Below are 19,303 nucleotides of genomic sequence, written 5' to 3'. Positions count from 1 at the left end.
TGCTGCCACAGATACATTTATTATGATTTTACATTTCTTCTATCGCCTCATCCTCGAACTATTGACACCTCTGTTTCCAACTTTAATCGAGAGTTCTTGAATGCACCACTGTTATGGGCAATGAGCTGCAAAGGTGAAACGTAAACATAACTTTGTCCAATGCTGCCACAAATAGATTTATTATATAAATTATTTTCTTCTATCACCTTATGATTAAACCAGTGATGGTGCTGTTTCTAACTTTAATCAAGGGTCCTTGAACGCAACACAGTTATGCAAAAGATGCAAAAGTGAAACCTATACATATTTTTTTCCTATGCTGCCACAAATAGATTTATTAGATGTGTTCTTTTTTTATATTACCTTATCATCAAACTAGTGACACTGCTGTTTCTAACTTTAATCGAGGGCCCTTGAATGCACTGCAGTGATGAGCTATGAGATGCAAACGTGAAATGTAAACATCATTTTGTCCTATGCTGCCACAAATAATTATTATATTTTTACTTTTTTATCACCTTATCCCGAAACTCTAATAAAGGGTCCTTAAACACACTACAGTTATGCAAAAGATGAAAAAGGGCAACCTATAAATATGTTTTTCCTATGCTGCCAGAAATAGATTTAATATATATATTATTTTCTTCTATCACCTTATCAAGTTATCATCAAACAAGTGACGCTGCTGTTTCTCAATTTAATCGAGGGTCCTTGAACGCAACACAGTTATGCAAAAAGATGCAAAAGTGCAACCTATAAATAATTTTTTCCTATGCTGCCAGAAATAGATTATATATGTTATTTTTTTCTATCACCTTATCCTTAAATTACTGACGCTATTGTTACTAAATGTATTAGAGGGTCCTTGAATGCACCACAGTTATGGGCAATGAGCTGCAAAGGTGAAACGTAAACATAACTTTGTCCGGTGCTGCCACAAAGAGATTTATTATGTAAATTATTTTCTTACATCACCTTATCATTAAACAAGTGAGGCTGCTGTTTTTCAATTTAAACGAGGGTCCTTAAACGCAACACAGTTATGCAAAAAGATGCAAAAGTGCAACCTATGAATATTTTTTTCTTATGCTGCCAGAAATAGATTATATATGTTCTTTTCTTCTATCACCTTATCAACTTATCATTAAACAAGTGACGCTGCTGTTTCTCAATTTAATCGAGGGCCCTTGAACGCAACACAGTTAAGCAAAAAGATGCAAAAGTGCAACCTATGAATAATTTTTTGCTATGCTGCCAGAAATAGATAATATATGTTATTTTCTTCTATCACCATATCCTTTAATTAGTGACGCTATTGTTACTAAAGGTATTAGAGGGTCCTTGAATGCACCACAGTTATGGGCAATGAGCTGCAAAGGTGAAACGTAAACATAACTTTGTCCGATGCTGCCACAAATAGATTTATTATATGCATTATTTTCTTCTATCACCTTGTGATTAAACTAGCGATGCTGCTGTTTCTAACTCTAATCAAGGGTCCTTAAACGCACTACAATTATGCAAAAAGATGCAAAAGTGCAACCTATGAATACTTTTTTCCTCTGCTGCCAGAAATAGATTATACAGTATATGTTATTTTCTTCTATCACCTTATCAACTTATCATTAAACAAGTGATGCTGCTGTTTTTCAATTTAATCGAGGGTCCTTGAACGCAACACAGCTATGCAAAAAGATGCAAACAACCTTTGAATACTTTTTTCCTATGCTGCCAGAAATAGATTATATATGTTCTTTTCTTTTATCACCTTATCAACTTATCATTAAACAAGTGACGCTGTCGTTTCTCAATTTAATCGAGGGCCCTTGAAAGCAACACAGTTAAGCAAAAAGATGCAAAAGTGCAACCTATGAATAATTTTTTGCTATGCTGCCAGAAATAGATAATATATGTTCTTTTCTTCTATCACCATATCCTTTAATTAGTGACGCTATTGTTACTAAAGGTATTAGAGGGTCCTTGAATGCACCACAGTTATGGGCAATGAGCTGCAAAGGTGAAACGTAAACATAACTTTGTCCGATGCTGCCACAAATAGATTTATTATATGCATTATTTTCTTCTATCACCTTGTGATTAAACTAGCGATGCTGCTGTTTCTAACTCTAATCAAGGGTCCTTAAACGCACTACAATTATGCAAAAAGATGCAAAAGTGCAACCTATGAATACTTTTTTCCTCTGCTGCCAGAAATAGATTATACAGTATATGTTATTTTCTTCTATCACCTTATCAACTTATCATTAAACAAGTGATGCTGCTGTTTTTCAATTTAATCGAGGGTCCTTGAACACAACACAGCTATGCAAAAAGATGCAAACAACCTTTGAATACTTTTTTCCTATGCTGCCAGAAATAGATTATATACGTTCTTTTCTTTTATCACCTTATCAACTTATCATTAAACAAGTGACGCTGTCGTTTGTCAATTTAATCGAGGGCCCTTGAAAGCAACACAGTTAAGCAAAAAGATGCAAAAGTGCAACCTATGAATAATTTTTTGCTATGCTGCCAGAAATAGATAATATATGTTCTTTTCTTCTATCACCATATCCTTTAATTAGTGACGCTATTGTTACTAAATGTATTAGAGGGTCCTTGAATGCACCACAGTTATGGGCAATGAGCTGCAAAGGTGAAACGTAAACATAACTTTGTCCGATGCTGCCACAAATAGATTTATAATATGCATTATTTTCTTCTATCACCTTATGATTAAACTAGCGATGCTGCTGTTTCTAACTCTAATCAAGGGTCCTTAAACGCACTACAATTATGCAAAAAGATGCAAAAGTGCAACCTATGAATACTTTTTTCCTCTGCTGCCAGAAATAGATTATACAGTATATGTTATTTTCTTCTATCACCTTATCAACTTATCATTAAACAAGTGATGCTGCTGTTTTTCAATTTAATCGAGGGTCCTTGAACGCAACACAGCTATGCAAAAAGATGCAAACAACCTTTGAATGCTTTTTTCCTATGCTGCCAGAAATAGATATATGTTCTTTTCTTTTATCACCTTATCAACTTATCATTAAACAAGTGACGCTGTCGTTTCTCAATTTAATTGAGGGCCCTTGAACGCAACACAGTTAAGCAAAAAGATGCAAAAGTGCAACCTATGAATAATTGTTTGCTATGCTGCCAGAAATAGATAATATATGTTCTTTTCTTCTACATATCCTTTAATTAGTGACGCTATTGTTACTAAATGTATTAGAGGGTCCTTGAATGCACCACAGTTATGGGCAATGAGCTGCAAAGGTGAAACGTAAACATAACTTTGTCCGATGCTGCCACAAATAGATTTATTATATGCATTATTTTCTTCTATCACCTTATGATTAAACTAGCGATGCTGCTGTTTCTAACTCTAATCAAGGGTCCTTAAACGCACTACAATTATGCAAAAAGATGCAAAAGTGCAACCTATGAATACTTTTTTCCTCTGCTGCCAGAAATAGATTATACAGTATATGTTATTTTCTTCTATCCCCTTATCAACTTATCATTAAATAAGTGATGCTGCTGTTTTTCAATTTAATCGAGGGTCCTTGAACGCAACACAGCTATGCAAAAAGATGCAAACAACCTTTGAATACTTTTTTCCTATGCTGCCAGAAATAGATGATATATGTTATTTTCTTCTATCACCTTATCCTTAAATTAGTGACACTGTTGTTACTAAATGTATTAGAGCAGGAGTGTCAAACGTACGGCCTGCAAACCGGTTTTATCCGGCCCGCAAGATGAGTTTGCAATGTATAAAAAAAGGCTGACATTTTTGAATGAAAGAAACTGCTGTTTTAAATGTATCCACTGAATGTCACAATAGCAATTATTTGTGTCCTCTGTCGCTAGAGCGTGCATGACTTCAGAGGGGGCGGAGCTATGTGCCCTGTTAAAAATAGAGGACTGGGGACACATTATCTGGGCGCACATAAATATGCTGAAATAATTTGTATCCCCCTTCAACTTCACGTGTGATTAATGAAATAAGCCCAAATTCACAAGTTTTGTTGAAGATGATGCTAAATGTGTACAGAATAGACCACAGGATGTTAGTACATCAGTTGAAGAAAATGGGTAAATATTAACATCCTGTAAATGGATTTTGATATTATTATTCATTCCATCTTCTGATAGACTAAAAATTAACATAAATGGGGCCATTGACTCAATTCCACCTAGTTGACTGATGAACATTACATCATTTATTCAGAAAGTAGAAATAACGTCAAAGGAAGGTAGACTAGGCAATCATCAATCAGCGCACCTGGATCTAATGAGGGCAGACGACAAAGACCAGCAGACCCGAAGATCCAGTGCCGGAACATAGTTCACTCTATGTAGTTAGCATCCCGTCTCTGGCTTCCCTCCTTGTACCTGCTCTCTGTGCTTTCAGTCTGCCCGTGTCTTATATGTCCTCTGGGTTCCCCGCAGTATTCCCTCCGTCTCCCTTGATCAAGCTGTGCGCCTCACTTCTCTGGACTTCCCGCCGGACTTTGGACTGCCTCCCTCGATCCTCGACCCCCGCTCAGACACGGACCTTGACACCTCTCTCCAGCCCCCGACCTGTCTTCTTGCCTTGCCCCTCTGGACTTTTGAACGACTCATCCAACACGCACGAACAACACCCTCTGGTGACATTTACATTGTTAATTCTTCACGTCGTCTTGCACAAAACACTCTTAGTAGCATACACACCCCAACCCATAATCAAGTTCATTAAACCTGTTGAACTTATCCCTGTCGCTGTGTCGTCTCTTTCCCCCCGCCGTACGTAACTATTAGAATAATTAAGTATAAGTTATCACACAACTCTCATGCTTAAAGGCTGTTGCTATAGTTATTATCTATTATGCTCAAGTTGTATTTTTCTATCTGTGCAAAGCCACACAACTTGTAATCTTCCACAGCATATGGGGGGTGGCCTCGCTGCAGATGTTATCTTTGTTTTAGCCCGCTAACAGCCAAGGACTTCAAGTACCTCAACGGAGATAAGACAGCACGCAGACGAAGCAGAGACAAGGCGAAATGACAAGGCCCCCAGCACATTCCGTCACGTATTGTGCGTACTGGAGCTGCTTTGCATGATGTGTGTGACCACTCCCTTTGGAGGCAGCCTCAGTGATGTTAACAAGGGAACTCCTGAATAGAGGAACGTGAGACTGTGACTGAGCGTGCAGCTCCATGCGTTCTCCTCATGAGCTAAATTGAACTCTGTCTCTGCCTGATTCCTTGCTTCTTGTCTGTTTAGTAGATGTTATCGGTGTTTGAACCTGACAGTAACAACCAGTCCGGCCCACTTGGGAATAGATTTTCATTAATGTGGCCCCTGAGCTAAAATGAGTTTGACACCCCTGTATTAGAGGGTCCTTGAATGCACCACAGTTATGTGCAATGAGAAACAAACGTAAACCATAAACATAAATTAATTTCAATGTACCTTTTTTCTATTACCGCATTCCAATTCCAAAATGTTGCTTCTGCACGCATCTGTTTAAAGGTGAGTTGATGACGTCGATGTCATAGGCGCCGATCCTGTGGGTACTTCGGGGCCCGAGCACCCACGTAGGATTGATGGCAATCAATCTATAAATATGGCAATTCTATAAAGATCTATAAATTTATCTATAAATTTATCTATAAATTTATATATAAACATCTATAAAGATGGCAATTCAATCTATAAAATAATTTTTGAAAAAATAAAACTTGTTGTTAATTTTGTGGCGAGTAAGGTCCGTTTTACATAACAAAAAAGTCACAAATCATACAGTCTATAGTTAACAAAGCCTAACCAAGATTTCATTGTGCCCGATAATGAACTAATTAATCTTGACTTTGAACACACCACGCACGAGCATACTTACTTAACAGCCATACGTCACACTAAGGGTGGCAGTATGAACAACGCCAACACTGTCGTAAACATGTGCCATATAGTGAAACCACACTAAACAACAATGACAAACACATTTTGGTAGAATATTTGCACGGCAACACAACATAAACACTACAGAACAAATTCCCTGCAGCACCAACTCTTCCGGGACGCTACAATATAAACAAACGCCATTGGTGGGTCTACACCTAACATCCACTGTAATGATACCAAGTACAATGGCGTATCTAGTCGATACTACTGTGATTGGGATCTGAGCCGAGGATGTCGTTGTGGCTTGTGCAGCCCTTTGAGACACACGTGATTCAGGGCTATATACATAAACATTGATTGATTGATTGATTGACATTGATTACATTGATATTTTTTAACATCACAAAAATCTTCTTTCATTTTTTTTATTTATTTATATTATGTTTATAAACTCAGGAAATATGTCCCTGGACACATGAGGACTTTGAATATGACCAATGTATGATCCTGTAACAACTTGGTATCGGATTGATACCCAAATTTGTGGTATGATTGTGGTATTTGAACAGGAGTGTAGATAGAACATGTTGAAACAGAAAATAAGCAGATATTAACAGTAAATTAATAATTAATTTTCTACTACTTGTCCTTAATAATGTTGACAAAATAATAGAATGATAAATGACACAATATGTTACTGCATATGTCAGCAGCTAAATTAGGAGCCTTTGTTTGTTTACTTACTACTAAAAGACAAGTTGTCAAGTATGTTCACTATTTTATTTAAGGACTAAATTGCAATAAGAAACATATGTTTAATGTACCTTAAGATTTTTTTGTTAAAATAAAGCCAATAATGACATTTTTTGTGGTGCCCTTTATTTAGAAAAGTATCGAAAAGTACAGAAACGTATCGAAATACATTTTGGTACTGGTACAAAAATATTGGTATCGGGCCAGCACTAACCAGGGGTGTGCAAACTTTGTCCACTGAGGGCCCACATTGAAAAACCAAAACATGCACGGGCCATTTTAATGTTTTTCCCTATAATTACCATTAATTCCGGATTATAAACCGCTACTTTTTCCATACGCTTTAAACCCCGCGGCTAATTTATGGATTTTTCTTCACTAATGGCCACAATGCAAATAGTTTAAAACATTTTTTTATTGTTTTTGCTATGGCACCATCTTTTGGATGAGTCTGTTTGGACCGGGGGTCAGCAACCCGCGGACTTTGAATATGACCAATGTATGATCCTGTAACTACTTTGGTATTGGATTGATACCCAAATTTGTGGTATCACCCAAAACTAATGTAAAGTATCCAAACAACAGAAGAATAAGTGATTATTACATTTGAACAGAAGTGTAGACAGAACATGTTGAAACAGAAAAAAAAGAGATATTAACAGTAAATGAACAAGTAGATTAATATTTCATTTTCTGCCACTTGTCCTTAATAATTTTGACAAAATAATAGAATGATAAATGACATAATATGTTACTGCATGTCAGCAGCTAAATTAGGAGCCTTTGTTTGTTTACTTACTACTAAAAGACAAGTTGTCTTGTATGTTCACTATTTTATTTAAGGACTAAATTGCAATAAGAAACATATATGATTTTTTTGTTAAAATAAAGCCAATTATGAATTTTTTTTGGGTCCCCTTTATTTAGAAAAGTGTCACGGCCTCATCCTTGCGCTCTGCTTGTCGCACCTCGGGACACGGCCACGGCCGCGCACATCCAGCGACGCGCCGCGTAATCATTCACTGGCAATCGCCGCACCTGCCTGTAATGAGGGGGCTGCCTTCATAAGCCTGCTCAACCTGGCATCACGCGCCGGAATATAGTCTTAGTTTTCTGTGTGCATCCCCGAGTCAAACTGTGCGTCTTGTGCTCCCGGATCTTCCCTGCCTCCCTCGCGCTTCCTGGTTCTCGACTCGCTCCTGCCCATCGACCCCGCTTCCGCCCCTGGACAACCCTGCCTGCCTTGCCCTTGTCGGACAGCACCGCTCCTCTAAACACGCACCTCCAACATTTACGGTAAAACCCTCCAGTTAAATACTACACATAGTCTGTCACCCATTCCCTTTTGGATTTTCTCACACACACACACCATTCTATAGTTTATTAGTATTGTTTATTTTTATATATATGATCTATATATATATGGTCTATATATATATGGTCTATATATATATATGGTTTATATATATATATATGGTCTATATATCCCACCAACACATCTTCCTATGAGGAAGCAGTGCCTGGGGAATCTGTGGTGGGCTCTCCTATTTCTGGGGCTGAGTTTGCTGAGGTAGTTAAAAAGCTCCTCAGTGGCAAGGCCCCGGGGGTGGATGAGATCCGCCCAGAGTTCCTTAAGGCTCTGGATGCTGTGGGGCTGTCTTGGTTGACAAGACTCTGCAGCATCGCGTGGACATCGGGGGCGGTACCTCTGGATTGGCAGACCGGGGTGGTGGTTCCTCTCTTTAAGAAGGGGAACCGGAGGGTGTGTTCTAACTATCGTGGGATCACACTCCTCAGCCTTCCCGGTAAGGTCTATTCGTGTGTGCTGGAGAGGAGGCTACGCCGGATAGTCGAACCTCGGATTCAGGAGGAACAGTGTGGTTTTCGTCCTGGTCGTGGAACTGTGGACCAGCTCTATACTCTCGGCAGGGTCCTTGAGGGTGCATGGGAGTTTGCCCAACCAGTCTACATGTGTTTTGTGGACTTGGAGAAGGCATTCGACCGTGTCCCTCGGGAAGTCCTGTGGGGAGTGCTCAGAGAGTATGGGGTATCGGACTGTCTGATTGTGGCGGTCCGCTCCCTGTATGATCAGTGTCAGAGCTTGGTCCGCATTGCCGGCAGTAAGTCGGACACGTTTCCAGTGAGGGTTGGACTCCGCCAAGGCTGCCCTTTGTCACCGATTCTGTTCATAACTTTTATGGACAGAATTTCTAGGCGCAGTTAAGGCGTTGAGGGGATCTGGTTTGGTGGCTGCAGGATTAGGTCTCTGCTTTTTGCAGATGATGTGGTCCTGATGGCTTCATCTGGCCAGGATCTTCAGCTCTCGCTGGATCGGTTCGCAGCTGAGTGTGAAGCGACTGGGATGAGAATCAGCACCTCCAAGTCGGAGTCCATGGTTCTCGCCCGGAAAAGGGTGGAGTGCCATCTGCGGGTTGGGTAGGAGACCCTGCCCCAAGTGGAGGAGTTCAAGTACCTAGGAGTCTTGTTCACGAGTGAGGGAAGAGTGGATCGTGAGATCGACAGGCGGATCGGTGCGGCGTCTTCAGTAATGCGGACGCTGTATCGATCCGTTGTGGTGAAGAAGGAGCTGAGCCGGAAGGCAAAGCTCTCAATTTACTGGTCGATCTACGTTCCCATCCTCACCTATGGTCATGAGCTTTGGGTTATGACCGAAAGGACAAGATCACGGATACAAGCGGCCGAAATGAGTTTCCTCCGCCGGGTGGCGGGGCTCTCCCTTAGAGATAGGGTGAGAGGCTCTGTCATCCAGGGGGAGCTCAAAGTAAAGCCGCTGCTTCTCCACATCGAGAGGAGCCAGTTGAGGTGGTTTGGGCATCTGGTCAGGATGCCACCCGAACGCCTCCCTAGGGAGGTGTTTAGGGCACGTCCGACCGGTAGGAGACCACGGGGAAGACCAGGGACACGTTGGGAAGACTATGTCTCCCGGCTGGCCTGGGAACGCCTCAGGATCCCCCGGGAAGAGCTGGACGAAGTGGCTGGGGAGAGGGAAGTCTGGGCTTCCCTGCTTAGGCTGCTGCCCCCACGACCCGACCTCGGATAAGCGGAAGAAGATGGATGGATGGATGGTCTATATATATATATATATATATATATATATATATATATATATATATGGTCTATATATATGGTCTATATATATGGTCTATATAAATATGGTCTATATATATATATATATATAAAAAAAATACATCTTTGAACATAAGGGTCCCCTGGTGTCAGTTGCCGTCACCTCCCCTCTGTTAAACCACAACAGAAAAGTACCGAAAAGTACTGAAATAGTTTTGGTATCGGGACAACACTAATACACACACACCGAGCACCCACTGGCAGAAATGTAGATCGGCTCCTATGGTCGATGTGTTCGAAGCAAGGCGTGTCACCACCCAGGTGGAAGGAACCATTTGGCATTTTCGATAGGGGGATTCTGAATTTAATTCAAGCGACATTGTTGAACGTTCGCGGTTGTCTTTACTTTCTCTTAACATTTAAGACGTTTCCTCGCATCTTCAAGCTTTACAAAAATAAAAGGCACAAAGGGCTGAACGTGTCACCCCGCAATCCGCTCTGACACATAACGGAATGTGCTGGCAGTCTTAGACAGACAAGGAGGGGGGGAAAGTGGGCCACGGCCAACCTGAGGCTATGCAAATTCACCCGCAGCCACCCGAGTTTAGAAATCTAATCATCACATGGAGCTCTTCCCCGTCCAACCTCGCGCTCCTTCCTCCCTTTCCGCTCGCCACTTCTCATCCCACGCCGCCATTTTTTTCTCTCTCTCCCAGTGCTGTTACTGGCACGGCCATCTGGCGCCCGTGCCCCCGGAGATGGAGCGGGCTCCGGCTCGCAATCAGGCGGCGGGGCTGAGAGTGTACGCCTGGCACGGCGGCAGCTGATTCCACAGTAATATATGCTGCGCTGTTGCGGCTCATTTTGCCTCCGAAGGCCGCCGTGACCGCTCGAGCATGTGCTTGCAATTAAGTGCTGCGTTAAGTAAAAACGGCAATTTGCAAGGCTAGCATGAAGGTGCACTCCGGTGGAACAAAGCAAAATGAGGATGCGAAGACGCCGACCGCTGATGACAACGATTTGTCATTTACCGCGGAACACATTTGATGCCTCTTTAAAATTGCGAGTGTTGTCACATCAATGTACATTTCAAAAGGTGTTGAAAATGCAAGTGGCAGGGATTCATTAACACTTTTTTTTTTATAGGAGAAAACAAAAGAAAACATGGTTTGCTTTTGAACGTGTCCTCCTTTCATTACATTATCAGAGAGCTGGGCTGAAAACTGTATCATGATATACGTGTTTGATATCAGTCGATGTCCATAATTATTGATATTTTTTATGACCCACGGAAAAGGAGCATTGCAAATATATATTTTATTTTAATTATTTTATTAATTTTTAAAATTACAAAAAAAAAAAAAAAGAAAAAAAAAAGTAACTGTCCTCTGATTACAATCCCCTCACCTGAAAATAACTATTTTCTGCAGGTTTAGTGCTAGGAAATAACGGCTGTGTAACATTAATTTGCCCTGTTATTCTTATCTAACTATGGAATGGAATTTTTGTCATGCAATAATTATTAAAATACTATTATATCGGTCGATGTGGATAATTATTGAAATTTTTTATGACCTATGGAAAATAAGGATCATTAAAAATATATATTTTATTTTATTTTAATTATTTTATTCATTTTTAAAATTATTAAATAAATAAAAAATAATATAAAAAAGTAACTTCCCTCTGATTACAATCCCCTCACCTGAAAATAACTATTTTCTGCAGGTTTAGTGCTAGGAAATAACGGCTGTGTAACATTAATTTGCCCTGTTATTCTTATTTAACTATGGAATGGAATTTTTGCCATGCAATAATTATTCAAATACTATTATTATAATATCGGTCGATGTGGAAAATTATTGAAATTTTTTATGACCTATGGAAAATAAGGAGCATTAAAAATATATATTTTATTTTATTTTAATTATTTTATTCATTTATAAAATTATTAAATTAATATAAAAAAAAATAAAAAAAAGGAACCTTCCTCTGATTACAATCCCCTCACCTGAAAATAACTAATTTCTGCAGGTTTAGTGCTAGGAAATAACGGCTGTGTAACATTAATTTGCCCTGTTATTCTTATTTAACTATGGAATGGAATTTTTGCCATGCAATAATTATTCAAATACTATTATTGTAATATCGGTCGATGTGGATAATTATTGAAATTTTTTATGACCTATGGAAAATAAGGAGCACTAAAAATATATATTTTATTTTATTTTAATTATTTCATTCATTTTTAAAATTATTAAATAAAAAAAAAATAAATAAAAAAGTTACTTTCCTCTGATTACAATCCCCTCACCTGAAAATAACTATTTTCTGCAGGTTTAGTGCTAGGAAATAACGGCTGTGTAACATTAATTTGCCCTTTTATTCTTATCTAACTATGGAATGGAATTTTTGTCATGCAATAATTATTCAAATATTATTATTATATCGGTCGATGTGGATAATTATTGAAATTTTTTATGACCTATAGAAAATAAGGAGCATTAAAAATATATATTTTATTTTAATTATTTTATTCATTTTTTAAATTATTAAATAATAAAATAATTTTTAAAAAAAAGTAATTTTCTTCTGTTCACAATCCCCTTACCTGAAAATAACTATTTTCTGCAGGGTTAGTACTCGGAAATAACGGCTGTGTAACATTAATTTGCCCTGTTATTCTTATTTAACTATGGAATGGAATTTTTGCCATGCAATAATTATTCAAATACTATTATTATAATATCGGTCGATGTGGAAAATTATTGACATTTTTTATGACCTATGGAAAATAAGGAGCATTACAAATATATATTTTATTTTATTTTAATTATTTTATTAATTTATAAAATTATTAAATTAAAATAAAAAAAATAAAAAAAAGGAACCTTCCTCTGATTACAATCCCCTCACCTGAAAATAACTAATTTCTGCAGGTTTAGTGCTAGGAAATAACGGCTGTGTAACATTAATTTGCCCTGTTATTCTTATTTAACTATGAAATGGAATTTTTGCCATGCAATAATTATTCAAATACTATTATTATAATATCGGTCGATGTGGAAAATTATTGAAATTTTTTATGACCTATGGAAAATAAAGAGCATTAAAAATATATATTTTATTTTATTTTAATTATTTTATTCATTTATAAAATTATTAAATTAAAATTAAAAAAAAAAAAAAAAGGAACCTTCCTCTGATTACAATCCCCTCACCTGAAAATAACTAATTTCTGCAGGTTTAGTGCTAGGAAATAACGGCTGTGTAACATTAATTTGCCCTGTTATTCTTATTTAACTATGGAATGGAATTTTTGTCATGCAATAATTATTCAAATATTATTATTATATCGGTCGATGTGGATAATTATTGAAATTTTTTATGACCTATAGAAAATAAGGAGCATTAAAAATATATATTTTATTTTAATTATTTTATTCATTTTTTAAATTATTAAATAATAAAATAATTTAAAAAAAAAGGAATTTTCTTCTGTTCACAATCCCCTTACCTGAAAATAACTATTTTCTGCAGGTTTAGTACTCGGAAATAACGGCTGTGTAACATTAATTTGCCCTGTTATTCTTATTTAACTATGGAATGGAATTTTTGTCATGCAATAATTATTAAAATATTATTATTATAATATCGGTCGATGTGGATAATTATTGAAATTTTTTATGACCTATGGAAAATAAGGAGCATTAAAAATATATATTTTATTTTAATTATTTTATTCATTTTTTAAATTATTAAATAATAAAATAATTAAAAAAAAAAGTAATTTTCTTCTGTTCACAATCCCCTTACCTGAAAATAACTATTTTCTGCAGGTTTAGTACTCGGAAATAACGGCTGTGAAACATTAATTTGCCCTGTTATTCTTATTTAACTATGGAATGGAATTTTTGTCATGCAATAATTATTCAAATATTATTATTATAATATCGGTCGATGTGGATAATTATTGAAATTTTTTATGACCTATGGAAAATAAGGAGCATTAAAAATAGATATTTTATTTTATTTTAATTATTTTATTCATTTTTAAAATTATTAAAAAAAAAAAAAAAAAAAAAAAAGTTACTTTCCTCTGATCACAATCCCCTCACCTGAAAATAACTATTTTCTGCAGGTTTAGTGCTAGGAAATAACAGCTGTGTAACATTAATTTGCCCTGTTGGGAAGACTATGTCTCCCGGCTGGCCTGGGAACGCCTCGGGATCCCCCGGGAAGAGCTAGACGAAGTGGCTGGGGAGAGGGAAGTCTGGACTTCCCTGCTTAGGCTGCTGCCCCCGCGACCCGACCTCGGATAAGCGGAAGAAGATGGATGGATGGATGGATTCTTATCTAACTATGGAATGGAATTTTTGTCATGCAATAATTATTCAAATATTATTATATAAATTATATACATTTTTTATGACCTATAGAACATTTTAAATATATTTTATTTCAAATGTAACCTTCTTTCTTTAAATAATAAGTTGGTAGAGTGGCCGTGCCAGCAATCGGAGGGTTGCTGGTTACTGGGGTTCAATCCCCACCTTCTACCATCCTAGTCACGTCCGTTGTGTCCTTGGGCAAGACACTTCACCCTTGCTCCTGATGGCTGCTGGTTAGCGCCTTGCATGGCAGCTCCCGCCATCAGTGTGTGAATGTGTGTGTGAATGGGTGAATGTGGAAATACTGACAAAGCGCTTTGAGTACCTTGAAGGTAGAAAAGCGCTTTACAAGTATAACCCATTTATTTATTTAAAAAAATTATTAATTAAAGAAATAATTTCAAAAAAGTAACCTTCCTCTGATTATAATCCTCTCAGCTATCAAGGCAGAAAGGAAATGTCAACACAAGCGTGGAAAACACTGAAACAATGTCAACAAAATAGTAAAATCATATTGAACACTTAATAGGCTCTTAAAATGAATGGATGGATCTGTATTTATATTAAATGAAGGTGCATATATAAGGATTATGTAAGAAATACTTAAAGTGTAAGAAAATAGTACAAAATGTGAAAATGTAAACAAAGAAAAACCTCAAAATAACTAATTTCTGCAGGTTTAGTGCTAGGAAATAACGGCTGTGTAACATTAATTTGCCCTGTTATTCTTATTTAACTATGGAATGGAAATTTTATCATGCAATAATTATTCAAATATTATTATTATATCGGTCGATGTGGATAATTATTGACATTTGTTATGACGTATGGAAAATAAGAGAATTAGAAAAATATATTTTATTTCAAATGTAACCACCTTTCTTTAAATAATCAATAATTAAAAAAAATTATTAATTCAAGAAATCATTTCAAAAAAGTAACCTTCCTCTGATTATAATCCTCTCAGCTATCAAGGCAGAAAGGAAATGTCAACACAAGCGTGGAAAACACTCAAACAATGTCAACAAATAGTAAAATCATATTGAACTCTTAATAGGCTCTTAAAATGAATGGATGGATCTGTATTTATATTAAATGAAGGTGCACAGATAACGATAATGTAAGAAATGCTTAATAAAGTGTAGAAAATAGTGCAAAGTGTAAAAATGTAAAAATAAAAACCTCCACAGAACTATTTTCTGCAGGTTTAGTGCTAAGAAATAACGGCATGAAAAACACTCAATGTAAACAAAATAGTAAAATCACATTGAACACATAATAGGCTCTTAAAATGAATGGATGGATCTTTATTTATATTCAATGAAGGTGCAAAAATAAGGATTATGTAATAAATGCTTAATAAAGTGTAAGAAAAATAGTGCAAAGGGTGAAAATGTAAACCCTCCAAAGCATAGGTGCCTCTTACCTGCACATTGCCTGCCCTCTCTGCATCCCGGTGTCCTGTTTACCACAGACCGTAACAGCATCCCTGAGTCGAACGTTGTTGTCCTGTACAAAGAAAAGTGATTGAAGTTGAAGTCAGGTCTCGCAATTAAGGTCCTTCCCCAAACTGTTCCCGCAAAGTTGTAGGCGTTGCAATCGCACAAATGTATTCTGGGAAAATAAAGGGACTCTCTAATTTGCATAATTAATGTATGTATGCCAGGTGTTTTGATGCTTTCAATTGGGACGTTCACACTTTTTAAAAAAAATTATGTTAAACTATTTTCATACTCCAACTTCAATGTAATTAGATAATTGTTTCGCACTAAAACAAAACAAAAATTATTTTTTATGTCTTCCCGCCACAATCAACCCTAGTATGTCTGCTCTGCGTTAACGCTGCACACCACAGGGAGTAATAAAGATGATGAGGGACATCTGCTATTTTTTCCAGTATTTATTAGGGATGGAGCAGGAAAGGGCTAGGAATAAGTTAGTAGCAACGTTTCAAATAAAATGCCCGGTCATTCATTCATTGCCATTTTACCCGCGACTCATCACTCACAAAATAGGGCCCCACACGAATCTAGGGCCCCTACACACAGCCTGTGATTCGTGTCTATCTTGGTATAAACAGTTTATTTGAGACACTTTCAGCTTTTTTTTTTTGCTTTGACAAGCCAACTTCCCTATCGCTATTTGACATATTTAATGTTATTACCACATCACCTAATAAAACCGCTGTTTTTACCTACTGTTTTTCATACAATATTTATTATCTAGAACAGGGGTGTCCAAACTTCCCATTGAGGGCCACACACTGAAAAATCAAAGCATACGGCGATAATTTTGATATTTTTTTAAATCTTAAAAACCATTACATGTATATACACACACATTTAAAAATTAAAAAATAAAAAATAAAATAAATATATATATATATATATATATATATATATATATATATATATATATATATATATATATATATATATATATATATATATATATATATATATATACACACACACAGTATATACACACATACCCATTTACACATATACCTATATACACACACCTACACACACACACACACACACACACACACACACACACACACACACACACACACACACACACACACACACACACACACACACACACACACACACACACACACACACACACACACACACACACACACACACACACACACACTACATTTTTACTTTTAGGGCTCCCCTCAATATTGGTCCCAGTGACCCAAAAAGGTCTAGATCATAACATTTTTTAAAATAAGTCATATATTATTATTATTTTTCTTATTGTTCAACGCTTTAATCTTTAGAATAACTTCTGGTCTGTTGATTTATAGTTATTATTTTTTCAATGTTTTTTAATAAAAACTGGTAAAAGCACAACATATTCAACATTTCCCCCCCAAAATATTTCAAAGTGGAATATTTGATGTGAATTATCGGATTTGTCAAGAATATTGGAGTAATGACATTTAAAGAAATAAATAAAAATAAAACTCCCACTAAAATGATTGGGGGTCTAAAAGGGCCCCCACTATACACTTTTTTAAAACATTTTTTTCATTTTTTTTACTTTCAACACTTAAGTCTCGAGATCAACCTCAGATTTCTCCGTCGATTATTAGTATTTAGTTGTTGTTGTTTTTTTAAAGTATTTTTTTTAATGTGTGTTTTATGTCTATTTTATATATGTGGAAAACACACAAAACATGCAATATTTCCCCCCCCCAAAAAAATATTTCAAAGTGGAATATTCGATAATTGGAATCTTGAATAAGTCAATAATTCATAAAACCATTTATTTTGATTCACTATTTTTTGAGCGATGACAGTTTGAAAGTAAAAAAAACAGCCTGCTTGGCAGCTTTGTATTATTAGCGTCAACTTTGCACATTTCCTCGTTACATTACACCACTTGTGGTTTTTTTAAATAACATTTTGCGGGCCATTAAAAAAAACAAGCTGCGGGCCCCAAATGGCCCCCTGCTGTTTTGGGGCCCATTTGGGGGCCAGAGGATATTTTTCCAAACTTTTATTAACATTGATAAATCCATGAAAAATGTCCATTAGTGTGAAAGTTTGTTTCTAGGTGGACAGCGATTGATTGTACCCAACTGGGGTAGGCTCCAGCTTGCCCTTCGACCCTGTACATGTATTTTGTTTCATTTCTTGCTTTCTTTGCAAGGGCCGGATAAAACTATCAACGCCTCTCACTGTGACGGCCATATCAAGTGCACGTGGAGTGCAAAGAATCACAAAATAACATCGATGACACTCAAGCTGCTGGTGATAAAATTCGGTTTCCACATGCGAGTAGTTTGGCTTTGAGCCATCAAAAATATAACGCACCAGCCAATGTATGCATACGCATACATTTAGGTAATATTAGTGCTTGTAAGACTTGGCTGGACACATTTGAACCCCAAATAGTCGTTTCTCTCAAATATTGCAGCTTTATTCTATTTATTATCAATTATAATACACATATTTTGGGCCTAAATTAGGTTTAAACTCATATGCATTACACTGACATGTTATTTTCTGTAATTATGTTGTGGCGATTGTCAGGTTCAAACACTGATGACATTTATTAAACAAGACAAGAGGCAAAGAATTAAACAGAGACAGAATTCAATTTGGACTCGATATATTGAGGCGAGTCGCCCGGACATTGTGTCCTTCTACAATCTCCAGCACGCTCTGCCTCCTTCTTTTATTTTGGACCCTCCCCGACCACATGGCCACGGCTGTCTCCAAAGGACAAAGGTCGCAAAAAGTTCACAAAAAAAGGTCGTAAACAATTCACAGAAAAGGTCAGTTCAAAAAGGGTTCCATAAAATACTTCAAAAAGAGTTTGTAAAATACTTCAAAAAGAGTTCGTCTGGAAATTGGGCAGATCCTGTCATCTCTCCGCTTTGAAGTCCTTGGGCCAGAACAACATCCTTCTGTTGATTACCATACATGAGAGAAAACAGAAAAGTGGTAGGCCACAAAGACAGCCGCTGTCCTCATTTCAACACAAAGTTTTTTGTGATAACTTATAATCATTCTAACACCGATCAATGAAAGGTATTTACCAAGTGTCAGCAATGCTAACAACACAGCGGCTAAATTTAATGCACTTCATCTCCAGCCCCTGCCTCGTCAATAACGCATCCCCACATTGGCGAGCCATGTCAAAAGACGAGACGTGGGACGTACCGGTTCCTGACAAGGCACTTTTGTCTTCGACACGTGCCACTGGTGAGCCTTTGTGGAGTGACAATGCGGAAATGCTAACAACACGGCTAACGGTCGTAGCTGCCGCTGTAAAGTTGACTAGGTTTTTTTTTGCGGAACAATTTACGCCCGTGGTTTCTGTCAGAATAATTGTATCTGAGTTATCACAAAACTTTGTGTTGAAATGAGTTCCCGGCGAGAAGACAAAAAGCTGTCTTTGAACCTACCAAGAAGAAGGCTTGTTAAAACTCCACTGTGTAGGATGGGAAGCAACATGAAGGTGTTCTGTTTCTTTCATGTCTTGTAATCCACAGAAAGATTTCGTCTTGACCCAAGAACTACAAAAGCGGAGAGGAAGCAGGACCAGACTCCCCCGCAGGCGACCTTTTCTGTGAACTGTTTTACGACCTCTTCTATGAACTCTTTTACGACCTTTTCTTAGAACTGTTTGTAATCAAAGGCGATGG

The 19,303-nt window shown here is 37.0% G+C and overlaps 1 long non-coding RNA gene across 1 annotated transcript in view; it reads right to left on the bottom strand.

The window, feature by feature from the left end:
* LOC133641048 (uncharacterized) overlaps nt 1-19,303 on the bottom strand; it is a 179,086-nt gene that overhangs the window by 99,171 nt on the left and 60,612 nt on the right. Inside the window, exon 3 of the long non-coding RNA XR_009824252.1 lies at nt 15,563-15,645. This is a non-coding gene — a long non-coding RNA (uncharacterized LOC133641048). The remainder of the gene's footprint in view (nt 1-15,562; nt 15,646-19,303) is intronic.

The sequence above is a fragment of the Entelurus aequoreus genome, linkage group LG23 (assembly GCF_033978785.1).
Source record: "Entelurus aequoreus isolate RoL-2023_Sb linkage group LG23, RoL_Eaeq_v1.1, whole genome shotgun sequence".
In the NCBI taxonomy this organism is placed as follows: Eukaryota; Metazoa; Chordata; class Actinopteri; order Syngnathiformes; family Syngnathidae; genus Entelurus; species Entelurus aequoreus.
Note: the sequence above shows the minus strand (reverse complement) of the source record. Positions and strands in the feature narration are given on the sequence as shown.